The following is a 16,806-nucleotide window of genomic DNA, read 5'->3' as shown; positions in this document are numbered from 1 at the left end:
AATCTATTCTTGAGTGTGTCTGTCTGTCTGTGCATTTATGGCTGTGTCTGGGTTTGTGTGATATCTTTGGAAAAGTCTACATCATCCCTCCTTTGTTATCTATCAGGATGTTATTCTTTGAACTCAAGATGTTGTTTTCTACTGTTTTCTATGATCTTTCACTTTGGTCTGCTTCTTTATTGTTCTGGCACCTTTCAAACTTCATTATGTGCTATTTATAATTCCTTATGCAAATCATAAATTGCAGCTGCATCGAGGGTCCACAACCCTGGCAGAGGATGCTGACAAGGACATTGGCCTCCCACCTGGGCTCGGCAGACTCCTGCAGATCACCTTACACACTGACTCTCTCCTCTCTTTCTTCATGGACTCCTTAAAGCATTTAGTCTTGGTCAGGACTGTTCCTCATGCTATGTCTCAACTGATTTCCTCAAACATAAATGTGGCCATCCACTTGCCTGCTCAAGCCCTATAGTGGGTCTCTATAATACCATAAGAAACAAAGTGAACAATCATAAATGACTAGTGGTATCTCACTGGGAAAAAGGCAATTCAAAACCACCAAGAGCATCTACCTCACTCCAGTAAAAGTGACTATGAACAAGAACACAGACAGTGACAAATATGGGTACAGATGTTGAGCATAGGGACCTCTTCAACACTGCTTGTGATGATGTAAATTAGTCCAGCCACTATGGAAAACAGTGTGGAAGCTTCTCAACAAATAAATGCAAGCAGAATTAGCATGCGATCTAGAAATCCCAATAGTGCTTATATATCAAGGGAGAGCAACTAAGCACGATTAAGAGGCATCTGTACTGGAATGTTTATTGCAGTGTTATTCACAATAGTCAAGATACAGAAACAAGCAAAGAGTCTCTTAATGGAACAATGGATACAGAAAAATGTAAACTATTTGCACAGTGTAAAGAAAGACTGAGGTCTTGTCATTTAGAGGAACATGAAATGAACTTGGAGGAAAGACAGCTACCACATAATCTCACTCAGGTAGAATTTTTGAAAAACTTTATCCCAATAGTTCAGAGTAGAAGAGTAATGTCACCAGAGGTTGGGAGCAAAGAAAAGAGAAAATATGGGGAGAGAATAGCCAGTGGATGCAATGTTAAATAGAAGAAGTAACTTCTGGTATTTCATTGCCTGGTAATGTAACCATAATCAATAATCATATATTATATGACTAAAAATATCTAGAAGGGAAAATTTTAAATATTCTTACCACAAATAGATGATAAAAGTTCAAGGTAATAAATATGCTAATCACTCTAATTTACTAATTGTATATTTTGAAGCATGACATTGTGCATATAAATATGTAATTATTCTGTATTTATAAAATATGACAATTTTAGGGCTAGAAAATAGCTCAGAGGGTAAAAGCCCTTGCTGTCAAGCATTACAACCTAAATTTGAGTCCCAGCAGCCACCTGGTAGAAGGAGACAACCGACTCCTGAAACTTGCCTTCTGACCACAAACACTCAATGTCATGCACTCACCTAGACACACACACACAAATAAATATAATTTAAAAAAACTTACAATGATAATAATTATCTCCAACAGGAGTCAACATATGTTGAGCAATTACTGTGTTATAAGCTTTTTTGCTAATTGCTTTCTCCTGTTATCTAACAACATTCTGAAGAAAGTATTCTCATTATAGAGGCAAGAAAATGTGAAGGGCAGAAAAGTTAACTAACTATGCAAAGTTCACATCACAAGTAAATAACTTCATTGGAAACACAAATTCTTAAGCACTGTGCTAATGGGTTAAGCTATATGCTCACAGTATACAAATTACACTATGTAGCATCTGTTCTCTTAGGAAGAATAACCTTAACGTGGTAGCCATATGCTAACCGGTAGAGATGGATTTTAAGATGCACTGAATCTGATTCCAGAGTTGACTCTGTAGTCACCTCTCCACTCTTTTTCCTGGTCAATAAGTACTGGACATAAACATTCCTTGTAAAGTAACATAAATAGGAGAAATTTTAACAATTCTCAAATTCTGAAATAATAATCCCCCATGGAAGAACATGTACAATGTATCATTTATCTAAAAATAAAATGGAAAAATATTACTTCACAGACCATACTTTAGAAAAGCAAAGGACTTCACATTTCATTATATTTCAGCATAGACATCTGTGGTGTGACAAGACTTTTCCTAAGGAGATTCACCACACAAGTATATTCACCCCAGATAGGAAGCTCATGACAGAGGGAAGTATGGATAACACCAAAGCCCAACTTGGTGAACAAATGAGTTTCCTGGTGTTAGTGGGGAATGTGGGTGAGGGAATATAGGCGAGGAGTTACTTACAGGAGCAGAAATAACTCAGTGACAACTGTGTCACAAAAGCCCACCCAAACTGGGTGACAGACTACAAAACCTGGGAGACTGGGGCATGCTACACAGCCTACAGGTGACTCAATGGTTTGGAGAGTGTTCTTTCTAAGTGACTCACTTGATCTAAACCTCTTATAGTCAGTTTGGCAGGTCTCTGTGTCATCCAAACAGCAGGTCTGGTCTCAGAGTCTTCTTTGCAGCTTATCTCTTCTAAGAGAGACTCCCAGCAGTCTTTACTATTTACTGTAGATGGAGTTTCTCTGTGTCTCAGCAGCTGCTCCCAAATAACCACAAAAAGATAATGTAAATTATAAATGCTTAGCCAATAGCTCAGGCTTGTTACTAGCTAACTCTTACATTTTAAATTAACCTACATTTCTTATCTATGCTCTGCCACATGGCTTGATACCCATTCTCAGTACAGTAAGTTTATCTCCTCTCCAAGTCTCCTCCTGATTCTGAGATACTCCTCCCCCTCTTCCTCATGCTTTCATTTTTCTGCAAGTCCTGCCTAACCTCTACCTGTCTGGCTATCGGCCAGTCACCTTTATTAACCCAAACACAGTGACACATATTCACACAGTGTAAAGGAATATTCCACAGTTTACTCTTGGAAAAGAGGGGCCTAGTGAATCTGGCCAGTTTCAAGGACTTCCTGAAGCTATTGTGAGTTGTTTACCTTCTGGTCTAAGGAGCTTCCCAGCAGTATAGAATTTTTCAATCTCAAAGGAAACTGCTACACAACAATATGCAAAGTTATGGGTTATATGGTATGGAGATGAAGTGTTTCATACTGGCTCATGTGTTGAGGGCTTAGTCTGCAGATAATGTCATTACTTGAGATGCTATGGAAACTGTTGAAGGTGGAGCCTATAGCCTCAGGAAGTCAGTCACTGGGAAATTTTGAAGATTATACCTTGCTTCCCAGTCCCTTCCAACCTCCTTGCTTCCCCCTGCCAAGTGAGCAGCCTCTAATTTTACACATTCCAGAGCCATAATATTCTGTTTCATTGAGTGGAGAATCAATGGAGACAGACTGTGGGCTGGCATCTCTGAAATGATGAGCCCAAAGCAATCTGTCCTTCCTTTAAGTCATTTCCGTCAGCTATTTGTAACCAGAAAACTGACTGGCACACTGAGCATCTGCTCTCCAATAGGCTTTTCTGCTTCTTAGAGGGAAATGTTCTCTCCTGTCATTCAAGTGAGAAAGTTGATCCTCAAAGGGACAAAGCAACTTGCCTAAGTTTTCCTAGAAGGTACATAGTAAAGCTTAAGGTTATAAACCCAGATGTGTATTCACAACACTCCAGCATCTGGCAGGTCAAAGCTCTGAGTAGGAGCTGTTTCAATTGCTTTGTCAGAATCCCTACCTCAATCCACCCTAATCTCTAGAGTCTGAACATCCCAGGGGAGTGCAGAGACTGTCCTCCTTCATGTACCCCTACCCAAACTTCATATTCTCCTTCTGTAGCACTGCCTCTGCCCGATGTGTCTCTGGTAATGTTCCAGTGAACGTCTCCATGAGGACTGGAGTCCATTAGCAGCAAGGACTGGATGTGGACATCTGTTCCCACAGTGATGTGTGAAAGCATGCTGTGGCTTGCAAAGGTTACAAGTCTGTAGCTAGAGAATCCAGGTGGTGACCATGGCTCCCAGATTTCCTGAGCTGTTTACCTATGAGCCAGCTGTCCTCAAAGCCTCAATTTACCTTTAAATGTAGTTGATATGATGCTCCTGGGGATGTTTTTGAGAGGAGGAGAAGAGATAAAAATGAAACTTCTGACAGGCACAGGGCTTAGTTCACCCTGAAATGCTGCAAGAATATCTGAAATGAAACATAGCTAATCCTCAGGCAGGCTCACAGACCTTTTCCCTGCCTTCAACAGCTTATTTCTAATTTCTTAGAGCCACTTGGATATCAGTTCTTTCTTCTGGACTGTACAGCATGAACCTCTCCCAGAGCTCCTTCACTTTTTTTTTTTTTTTTTTTACAGCCTTAAGAGTTGAGCCACAGGGCTAGTATGGTAGTTCAGTTTGCATATGAGGAACTAAGTTTGATTTCCCCACACATGCATATGAACACTCTCCCACACACACTTGCACACAAATACACTCATGTACACATGCACACACACCCAAGAATGGGTTACAAAAATGAGCACATGAATGGTACAGTGTGACCTGAGGACACTGATCTCAGTGTGTTGATGGAGTGGACCTTTTCTATGTGAAGGCTGGGGGGGCCCTTGAATGGGTGGCAGAGCACCAGAGTTATAGGTTCAGGCTGTGTTCCTAATCACTAGGACTCAATCCTCACCTCTGTCACTCACCCCCTTCATTATCTCAGGTAAATGATTAAACCTTGAAGCTCAACCCTGACATTTACCAAATGTTTGTCTTATTGCTTGCCATATATGGGCTATAAGGAGAGCCACATACATTCTAACATACAGAGCATGTTGAATGATTTCTAGTACATGACCACAGCCAAAAGATGCTATAGTGAGTGGTCCCAACTGGGTTCACTCACATGAATCTACGCACCAATTATCTCTATTGCTCACATAGCTATTTTGCAGTGGTTAGTAAAGTATTGTCTAGCATTTATTTAGCTAAGAAATTGTCCCCTATATTTTACCAAAAGCAATCTACAGATTCAACGCAATCCCCATCAAATTACCAACACAATTCTTCACAGATCTGGAAAGAATAATACTCAACTTCATATATATGGAAAAACAAAAACCCAGGATAGCCAAAAGAATCCTGTACAATAAAACAACCTCTGGAGGCATCACAATCCCCGACCTCAAGCTCTACTATAGAGCTACTGTAATAAAAACAGCTTGGTACTGGCATAAAAACCGACATGTGGATCAATGGAATTGAAGTGAAGACCCTGACATTAACCAGACCAATGGAATCGAATTGAAAACCCTGACATTAACCCGCACACCTATGAACATATAATTTTTGACAAAGAAGCCAAAAATGTACAGTGGAAAAAAGAAAGCATCTTCAACAAATGGTGCAGGCATAACTGGATGTCAATGTGTAGAAGGCTGCAAATAGATCCATATCTGTCACCATGCACAAAATTTAAGTCCAAGTAGATCAAAGACCTCAACATAAATCCAGTTACTCTGAACCTGACAGAAGAGAAAGTAGGAAGTAGTCTTGAACCATTGGCACCAGAGATCACTTTCTAAATATAACACCAGTAGCACAGACACTGAGAGAAACAATCAATCAATGGGACCTGTTGAAACTGAGAAGCTTTTGTAGAGCAAAGGATATGGTCAACAAGAAAAAGTGACAGCCTACAGAAGGGAAAAGGTCTTTACCAACCCCACATCTGAAAGAGGGTTGATATCCAGAATATATAAAGAACTCAAGAAATTAGACATCAAAATGCCCAACAGTCCAATTAAGAAATGGGCTATAGAACTAAACAGAGAATTCTCCACAGAGGAAGTTCAAATGGCTGAAAGACATCCCTAATTATCTGGGAAATGCAAATCAAAACAACTCTGAGATACCACCTTACACCTGTCAGAATGGCTAAGATCAAAAACACAGAAGACAGCTTATGCTGAAGAGGATGTGGAGCAAGGGGAACTCTCCTACACTGCTGGTGGGAATGCAACCTTGTACAGACACTTTAGAAATCAATATGGCGCATCCTTAGAAAATTGGGAATCCATCTCCCCCAAGACCCAGCTGTAGTGCTCTTGGGCATATACCCAAGGAATGCTCAATCATACCACAAGGGCATTTGCTCAGCTATGTTCATATCAGCATTGTTTGTAATAGCCAGAACCTGGAAACAACCTAGATGCCCTTCAACTGAAGAATGGATAAAGAAAATATGGTACATATACACAATGGAGTACTACTCAGCAGAGAAAACAACGACTTTATGAGGTTTGCAGGCAAATGGATGGATCTAGAAAAATCATCCTGAGTGAGGTAACCCAGACTCAGAAGGACAAACATGGTATGTACTCACTCATAGGAGAACATTAGATGTAAAACAAAGATGACTAGACTGCTACACAACTCCAGGGAGGCTACCTAGATAATGGGACCCTAGGAAAGACACAGGGATCACCAAGTGACAGAGAAATGGATGAGATCTACATGAACAACCTGGAAGACAGTGGGAGTAATGAAGGGCAAGATTTGAGGGAAAGAAAGCTTAGGGGAGCAGGAGATCCCAGCTGGATCAAGAATAGAAAGGGAGAACAAGGAATAACAGACCATGATAAATGATGACCACATGAGAACAGGAATAGGCAGAGTGCTAGAGGGGTCCCCAGAAGTCCACAATGATATATCCACTGTAGACTGCTGGCAATGGTCGAGAGAAAGCCTGATCTGACCTAGTCTGGTGATCAGATGGCCAAATACCCTAATGGTTATGCTGGAACTCTCATCCAATAACTGATGGAGTGGATGCAGAGATCCTCGGCCAGGCCCCAGGTGGAGCTCCAGGAGTCCAATTGTCGAGAAAGAGGAGGGACTGTAAGAATGTGAATTGTTGAGACCAAAATTGGAGAGGCACGGGGACAAATATCCAAACAAATGGAAGTACATGAATTATGAACCAAAGGCTGTGGAGCCCCCAGCTGGATCGGGCACTCTGGATAAGTGAGACAATTGAATAGCTTAAACTGTTTGGGAGGCATCCAGGCTGTGGGACCAGGACCTGTCCTTAGTGCATGAGCTGGCTGTTTGGAACCTTGAGCTTACACAGGGACACTTTGCTCAGCCTGGAAGGAGGGGACTGGACCTGCCTGTACTGAATCCACCAGGTTTAAATGAATCCCCAGGGGAGTCTTGGCCCTGGAGGAGATGGGAATGGAGGGGAGGGGATGGGGGGAAGGTGGGGAGTGTGTGGGAGCGGGGAGGACAGGGGAACCCATGGCTGTTGGGTAAAATTAAAATACAGATATAATTTTTAAAAAGTTTAAAAAAAAAAAAAAGAAATTGTCCCCTAGTCTCCTGACTGAACTCCAGTTCCACTGAATCTCCTTTAGGTCCTAGCCAGGTTTTTCTTGGATCCCTAAGTCAGAATTCCTGCAATGGCAAGACTGTTTAACTTTAGGCAAGCTATTTAGCCTTTCTGCACTTAAGTTCCTTCCTATGCCACATAGAATCATTACTGAGATGAAACATATATGGAAAAAACTTGGCAAAATGCTCTATATTTAACATGAATTTGAAGTATGTTATATTAGCTATAATTAAGTCTTTTACTTGCAGTTTGTGCAACATCCAGAATTTTAAGAAACATTTGTCCTAGTATATCTCCTAAGGACAAATGATGGTACAAAATCCATAAAAGAAAATATTACAAAACACCCCAAAGCCAGTTCATTAATACCAGTTTGCCACATGTCTTTCTATTACTCTATTTCTAATGCTTTAAAGTAAAGCCAACACTGGGGCCAAACTCGGCTATCACCTACTTTGTGCTATTCTTTTCACACACACAGAACTCTTACAGGGAATAGTTTCCAATCTGCTGTGAATAAAACAGGACTCCAGCCTTAAGAACTCAGATGCAGACCCTGGAGATGTCCTGTGTACAGTGTCTATTGCAACGAAAATGCAGGATACCAGCAAACACCATGTTTGAGGGCAGCGGGCAGAGAAGTCTGAGAAGCCCCTGGACTGTTCCTTTTCTTCTCAACCCTAGAGGATGAGGCTGGAACGAGTACCCATTTGACACTGGACGGCAGTGGATTTTTCTGGAATGACAACTTCTTAAATCAAGTGGTGGAGATGATTCTGTGAGTGTCTTATGAACAGCCTACACTGTGGCTGCCACCCCAGGAAAGATGTGGGGCACCCAGATTCCTGGAGATTATTTCCAGTCCCTGTGGTTGGAAGAGTAAACTTCTTAAAGGGGTTCCATATTTGGATGAATTTATGGAGGGCTTTTTACATCAAAGTAATTGCTTTCCTATTCCCACTGACAACAAAACTAGACCAAAAAAGCTGGGCGACTGTATCTTCTCATACAAGTGTATAAGATGTGATACATGCTTATAGAGTTTGGGTATGATAGGCCCAGGGTTAAGACATGGAGCCTCAGTGGACACAGTCTCTACCCCCAGGGGATTCAGACTCTAAGAAAGCTGGTGAGCATATATGCAAAGGAGACTAGAAATCTGTTGACCTAATTTTCGGTTAGTTCTCAGAAAATAGATTCCAGTTCTCTAACCTGCAAGGCCATCATCTTTGCAGATGGACATGGAAGCTTTCCAAATTAAGGGCTGTAACACCTATAGGAGATCTGCATCTTCACTTCCCCAGGAGATTCCAGTCAGGTTAATTACCATGGTTAGTATCACATTTTTCTCTTTCAATTTTCTCATAATCCACAAAAAGACCTGGTTTTTTTTCTTTTGAAATATATAAAATATCTAGTCACATTTCAATAATCTGTAGTTATCCCCCATACTTACCCAAGTCAAAGCCCCAAATCACTCCTCAATGAAGCTTTTGAAAGATACATCTTGCTTGTCTCTCTGGCTCCATCCTTCTACAGAGCAATCTATTCCTAGGCATTGTGACCTTGAGCATACAAAATAAGCCACATCTCTTACTGGTCAGAACTCTCAGATGGTCCAACCCCTAGGAGAGAAAGGCCATTGGTATTAGCCTGCCTATCCCCAGATGTTCTGTCATTTTATGACCTTTCAGAGCTCACCTCAAAGAGTGTTCCCCAAGTTTCCCCTCTGATCCATCTACAGTGTACTAGATAATGGGATTCTATTTCTCAGAGCCTTTGCAATTCCGTTCCTCCTTCTTAGACTGCTCTTCCCTAGCATCTCATTTTCATAACCAGCTTTTAATTTTTCCTTTGTTCAAATACCCCTTATCTATCTATCTATCTATCTATCTATCTATCTATCAATCTATCTATCTTTCTTTCTTTCTACCTATCTATCTATCTTTCTATCTATCTGTCTATCTATCTATCTATCTATCTATCTATCTTTCTTTCTTTCTACCTATCTATCTATCTATCTATCTTTCTATCTATCTATCTATCTATCTATCTATCTATCTAGTTATTGACAGGGGGCAAGTGCCTGCTATGATGTGCACATGGAGGTCAGAGGACAACTTCTTGGAGATGGTGCTCTCCTTCCACCCTGTGATTCCTGGGTATCAAACTCAGGGTGTCAGGCTTGGATGCAAGTGCCTTTAACCACTCAGCAATCTCACTGACTCTCAAATGTTTGCTTAATGTAGAAATGTCTCTAACTTCCCAGAAGTTAGCAACTTCAATATCCTCTTCATGATACTGTAATTTTTTTTATCATGACAAGCACTGCGACCACCATGTATTATTCTTTGGTTTTCTTGTTAACTGTGTCCTGCTTCTAGAATGGGCTGTATTCTCTTTGCACTAGTTTATAAAGCTATGTCAGACCTGAGCCATCTCTGTGGTTAAACTGAGGACCAGAGTTCAGACCCCCAGAGTCTACATAAATGTTAGGTGGATCTGGTAGCCCACCCCTGTAATTCCAGCATTTCAGAGACAGATAGAAGATCCCAGAAGCAGATGGAGAGCAGAGTTAACCATATCCTTATCAGCAAGCCCTGGGTTCGAGTGAGATACCCTGCTTCAATAAATAAGTGGAAAATGATCAAGAAAGACTCAAAGTTAACCCAAGTCCCCACACCATACAAATGCAAGTGCACATACCCACATGTATCCACACACAGGCAAGCATACACTAACCCATACCACACATTGATACATGTGAGAAAAAGAAAAGGAAAACTTTTTCACTTTCATAGAACTTGCTCCGTAAATAGTCTTGAATGGATACATTAATATAGGTTAGTAAAGTTTAGACATATCTAAGAGTAAGATAAAATACTGATTCATGGTATTTCTTCAACATCTAATGCTTGGCATATTAGCTCTGAGTAAGAGGTGTTTTAAAGATACAGTAAGACAGTAGGGGCCCAGGTTGAACTATGTAGTTGGACAGATCACAATACACAGCAAACCCAAGAGAGTGCTAACTCCTTGAAACCCCAAATGCTATTGTCACTAGAAAGCAGCATTTACCTTATCATAGTAGCATAATAATAATTGAATGATTTAGATATTCTTAGATTCTTATTAGATAGCATGAGATAGATTAGATTACTTGATAATAAAATTATTTATGAGGTCAGTGAAGTCCAGACACTGAGGGCCTGTGGAGGATGGCTTGTGTCTAGACTCAATTCTTCTCAGTGTGTGTTTTCCTTTACTAAACAATGTTTCTATCTATCTTATTTTCCCAGTCTCAAGTCTCATTTCACACTTAACTCAAACTTGTTGGCATTTATTTTGTCACATAAAAATAGAGGACTATGTTGATCAATTTTCCCCCAGTCATTGACCATTTATTCTTCTAGAAACATTTTTCCATTTTGACTTATGCATATCATATGCAAACCTGGTATAATTTTGATCATGTATTTCTCTATCATGTACTTTAATTTTTCTATTTTCATTTGAGTACCTCTTTTGGTACTATTTGTTACTCTTAGTCAATTCCCACTGCAGTCAGTTTTGTAGAAAAATGTATTTGATATTCATAAACTCTTTCATGAGAATTGCATATGCCATATTTAGTGTAATATTTTTAAAACTGTAAAGCAAGTTGAGCAGTATTTATATAGCTAGTGATAGCTTTCCTTTACTGAAATGGCTCATTCTGATCTTGTCTGCATTCACTCACTGTCTAACACATTTGCTAAATTAACATTTGTTAGGGATATTGTTTGATGTCTTTACTTTATCACCATTACTGCAAGATCATCCTTAACCCATATCTTGTAAACGATGATTAGTGGTACATAAGAAAGGTATTCATTAATTCATGTGGCCATTCATCAAATACTTAGCATATACGAAATGCAGAGCAATTCATAGACTCATTGTTGAGTAGTTATCTACTGTGCAAGGCAGTGGGTATCAGTCAAGATGAGAAACTATCATGTCTGTATGTGTAGAAGTAAAAAATCCATTGTGGCTTATAAACATCAGCCAAGCAAATAAGTATGTAATTATAATTAATGATGAACACATAAGCTGTAAGAATCACAAATGTCAGGGAAATCTGACTATGATAAAGTGATTAGGGAACATCTCTGGGAAAACTATAATAAAAGTAGAAATGAGTGGTAAAATAAATCAGCAAGACAAGAAGTCTCATGAGAGGCACCCATAGGCAAAGGGAACAACTTTCAAAAGTCCCCAAAAGAAGAAAACCTTAGGGAATATCAGAATCCATGTAGATGCCAGGTAAGTATAGTGGCCTACCAATAAATGCTTCACTGAGAACACAGACAAGGTATCCAAGGCACAAGCTGGCCAGCCAGACTAGCCATATCAGGTAGCTGTGGCTTCAGGGAAAGGCTATGCCTTGAAAGAATAATGTGGAGTGTGATCAAAGAAGATTCTTATTGTCAACTAGTGTCTCCCTGTGTATATGAATGCATGTGCATGCACATTCACACATTATGCATGTAAAAAGACATGTGTACATGTATACACCTACCACACATATATGTATTTTAAAAAGGAAGAAAAATAATTGTTTATATAACTTGGTCCATACCTACTCTGGAATTGAGTATCACTATACAAGTATCAGTCTTGACTAATGGATGCTCATCCAATGCACTGAAGCTCTTCATTTTCCGTGTTATAGGTTCATGAGTGGATAGGCATGTAGGTGGAGTTTTTTGTCAGGACTCCCCAGTAAATGCACAGAGACTTAATATTAGTTATAAATGATCAACCTATAACTTTGCCTTGTTACCAAGAAGCTCTTACAACTTAAATTAGCCCATACTTCTTATCTATGTTCAGTCACATGGTGGTACCTTTTTCAGCATGGCATGTTCAAGTTGCTTCTCTCCACCCTCCTTCTTCCCCATGTTCTCTTCTTGTCCACAAGTCCCACCTAACCTCTACCTGCTCAGCTATTGGCCAGTCAGCTCTTTATTAACCAATGAGAGTAATACATATTCACACTGTACAAAAAGATTGTCCCACAGCATAGGAATGCAATCAATTTTATTTTGACTTGGAATCCTTGCTTAACTCTTCCTCATCTAATTATTTTACTCTAGAGACTTTGGGATTTTTCACACACATAGTCATCACATCTGAAAATAACCATAGCATGATTCTTCTAATACTCTTCCTTTGCAAATAACTCAATAAACTTAAGGAATTCCTGTTCCTTTGTTTGTTTCTTGTTGAAGTGGTCAGGACTTGGGAATAGTATTATAGTGATAACTATAATTATAATGTGCAGTTAAATGTAGTAATAACTGATTTACAAACCTTTAAGCAAATGCTTTCAACCTTTTACCATTGAGTGCTGTATTGCTTCAAGTGTTTATGTTTCTGTTGACTTTAATATTCTACAATGTGGTTAGGAAAGTTGGTTTCTGTTCTGAGAATTTTATTGATAAGAAAACTATTGAGTTTACTCATGCTTTTTATATAATGGGATATTTTATGTATATGTGTATATATGGTAAATCATATTAATTGACTCAAAAATATTAAATTACCCACAAATTCTTAGGAAAAAAACTCAGCCTAATCAACTTATCTTTTCTATACATTTATGGCTTCTATTATTAGTTATTGTTATGTCTAAAAAGTCACCTCCTCGTGATTATGAACAAAATTAACCAGATGTATTGTATTCAGCATATCAACATTATGCTAGTCCAAGGAAGACATTGTGACATACATCTAGAATCCAAGCACTCCAGAGACTAAGGCAGGAGAATTGCAAGTTCAATGCCAGCTCTGTCGCAAATAAGACAGCCTCATAAACTGAGTTGGGGAGCATTCTCTACTTTCTATTGATTGGAAGAGATAGAATATTTAGATTATTTATCTCACAATTGTTTTATAGTTATCTGTTGAAGCTATTGGGGTTTGTTGTCTCCCTTGTGGAAAGATTTTTAATTATGGTTATACATATTTAAATTTTTTCCCTCTCTTTTTGAGTCAACTTCAGAAACAATGCACTTTCAGAAACATCTTAATTGTATTTGAGATCTTACTCACATTAAAATCCATAATTAGCATTACTATTTATTAAATTCATCAAAGCCTTTAATATCCTGATTTTCTAATTCTTAATACTGCTCTTTTGTACTTTTTCTCTTTGCTCAGCTTGCAAAGAAGTGTTTCTGTTTTACTGTCCTCAGCAGAAAAGAAACAGTCAAGTTTAGTGGCCCTTTAACTTTATGTTTTATTTCATTGCTTGTTTCATTCCTATTGTATTGCTTTTTTCCTTATATATACTTTGGGTTTATCCTGGGGCTCATTTTGTTTTATTTGGTTTAGTATGATTTTGATAATTCTTTATGTTTAGTGGCCAGCATATTCATCTTCAACCTTTTCTTGTTTAAAACTCCTAAGTTCTGTTCTGTGGTATTTTCATGGTTCTCCAGCCATCATTTTCCATTAGAAGATTATGATGGATTCTTAGATCAATGAATTTTTTGGATTTTTAAAATTTTATTAATTTCTAAGCACATGGTATTTTACGATGGTTCTTTTGTGCATTGCTTGGTAACTTGATGCCATCATAGGGATGTTGGTTATTTTTCTGTTGCTGTGATAAAACACCAGGGCTCATCTGATTTATGGTTCCAGAAGGTTAGGGTCCGTAGTAGTGGAGATGGCATAGCAACAGGTGGCAGACGTGGCAGCTGGAGCTGAATGCTAAGAGTTGAGGGATCACATCTTCAGTCAAAAGCAGGAAGCATAGAGAGTGACATAGGAATGGCACAAGGCTTTTGAAACCTCAAAGCCCACTCCCAGTGACATATTTCCTCTAGAGAGGCCATACCTTCATAGTCTACCCAAACAGGGCCATGAAATGGGGAAAACAGATTCAAATATCTGAGGTTGTGGGAGTACATTCTCATTCAAAGCACCACAGTAGTCGTTCATTATGTTTGTTTGATGGAAGTTTTTAAAATCTGAAGAAGCTAAATAGCATCTGGTCTTGTCTTAAGATGTGTTTATATTTTTTAGTATTTCTCTATGAATAATTTCAACTATCTAATTGTTAGATGCTGAACTTCATTTAATTGAAAGAAATATTCACTAATTGGAAGAATTTTTTCTTGCTTTTTCATTTTTTTAATATAATAACTACTGGAAATAGAGCCAGCTGGTGGTGGCACATGTCTTTAATACCAGCACTTAGAAGGCAGAGGCAGACAGATTTCTGTGAGTTCAAGGCCAGCCTGGGCTACAGAGTGAGTTCCAGAAAAGGCACAAAGCTACACATAGAAACCCTGTCTCAAAAAACCCCCCAAAATAATAATAACTGCTGGAAATACATCCCTCTGATGTTGATCTAGAAATAATTTCACATATTTTACCATATTTTGCATTATATATTTTGAGACTATATTATTATTGTGTTAAAATTTATGAGTTTTTGCTTTTCCTGGTACATTGAACATTTTCCTGTTATATAATGATCCTATTTATCCCTTGTAATACTTTACAAAAAACAAACTATTATCTATGCAACACAACTAACTTTATTTTGTTGTAAATTTCAGAATTTTGGTGTAGGTATATTTAGGAACTTCTCATCAATAACATGGATTACTTCTTCATATTTAATCTAGAAATAGGTCTGCTACTGGAAAGTAGATCCCAAATGTCTAATTTTGTCCTATGACTGTTTACAAGATTGTTTTTGGCTTTTAGCAATTGGGCTTCCATGTGTACATGAAATTTTGTTCACATTTAGCCTATGTGGACCTTACTGAGTTTCTTGAATCTGAAACTGCTTTCATGAAAATCAGTAAAAACTTTGGTTCTTTAAACAACTTTTCTGCCATGTTCTCTTTCTCCTTCCCCTATGACAATCTAAGTTATAGGTATGTTAGAATTTTTAATATTGTCACACATATTATTAAAGCCTTTAAAAATCTTTTTCCTCACAATGGGCATTTTCTACTGATGCTTATCTTTTCTATGTGCTGCTTTAACATCACTCAGTGAATGTTTTAATTTTAGGACTAGAATTTTTATGGGTGTGCTGATGTGAGCCTGGGTTTTCTGTTTCTCTGCTTATTTCTTGTCTTTTCATTGATTGCTAGCATACTCACCCTTGTCATTACCTGAGCAGTTAAAATCACTGTATGATGAATTTTGACTGCTAATTCTGATATCTGGCTCAAGTCAGAATGGGTGTCTCTGTTGATCATCTTTTCTCTGGAGAAGGATATACATCTCCTTCAATGCTATATAACTTTATATTATGTTTGGGAAATTGTGAATCTAGGTAAGCTTATCATTTTCTGGAACTGGTGGTTTTCATTTGGTTTCATCCTCATAAATGTTTGACTTGGTGGAAATCAAATGAAAATCTTTGACTCTTGGTCTGTAGTTCCAATCTCAGTTCTGATCCTTAATCCCCAGTTAAACCAGTTTTTATCTACCATATGCATGTGTCATTCGGGGAAAAAAGTTTATACAATAATTTTAGGGACTGAGAAAGTAATTCAGTGATAGAGTACTTACTTAGCATTCCCCAAACTCCAGATCCATTCTTTACCAACACCCCAAATTTTAGGTTCTCTTCATTTAAGAATTTATTCATTTATTTTTATTTTGAGATATAGTCTCAAAGAGTAGCCCAGGCTAACCTCAAACTTGTAGCAATCTGTTGTAGGATATTTTTATACTATGTGAAAATGTATTGCTGTGATTGGTGCAATAAAAAGCTGAATGGACAATAGCTAAGCAGAAGGTAAAAACAGGATTTCCTGGGAGAGAAAGGAAAAGGAGGAGGAATCTAGATGCGGGGGAGATGCCAATGAGGCATGGAGGGAGTTGAACATACAGAATGAAGGAAAGTTGTAATGTAGATTAATAGAAATGGGTTAATTTAAGTTATAAGAGCTGGTTAGGAACAAGCGTAAGTGATAAGCTGAGCTTTCATAATTTATAGTAAGTCTCCATGTCCTTATTTGTGAGCTGGTAGCCCAAAGGAAAGTTCACTTACAGCAATTCTTCAACCTTAACCCTTTGAGTGCTGGGATTATAGACATGAGACACCATATCTGCCTCCTTTTAGGGATTCTCTCCTTATGTTAGGCATTATGGGTTGTGTTTGGTTTTTTTTTTTTCCTTGAGTTGGTGACTAGTCATGACTCTGTCAAAGAGAAACTTAGAGCAGTATTAAAAATATGCACACCTACTAATCGTAAATGCATGCTTTGCAGTACCATCAAAACATAGTACCTTCACCATTAGTGATGTATGCTGATCCTTTTTGATTCCTTAACTCCATCTATCCCTAGCCTATTAAAGACCCAACATTGCAGTTAATGATGGAGGAAGGTGAGGTGAAGT

The 16,806-nt window shown here is 38.4% G+C and overlaps 1 protein-coding gene across 3 annotated transcripts in view; it reads left to right on the top strand.

Moving 5' to 3' along the window:
• The window catches only part of Adcy8 (adenylate cyclase 8), a 227,500-nt gene that overhangs the window by 35,025 nt on the left and 175,669 nt on the right, over positions 1-16,806 (top strand). The gene's annotated exons all lie outside the window — the stretch shown is intronic.

This window comes from Onychomys torridus, chromosome 16 (assembly GCF_903995425.1).
Source record: "Onychomys torridus chromosome 16, mOncTor1.1, whole genome shotgun sequence".
Taxonomy (NCBI): Eukaryota; Metazoa; Chordata; class Mammalia; order Rodentia; family Cricetidae; genus Onychomys; species Onychomys torridus.
The sequence above is the reverse complement of the archived record's forward strand: the minus strand, read 5'-3'. Positions and strand labels throughout refer to the sequence as shown.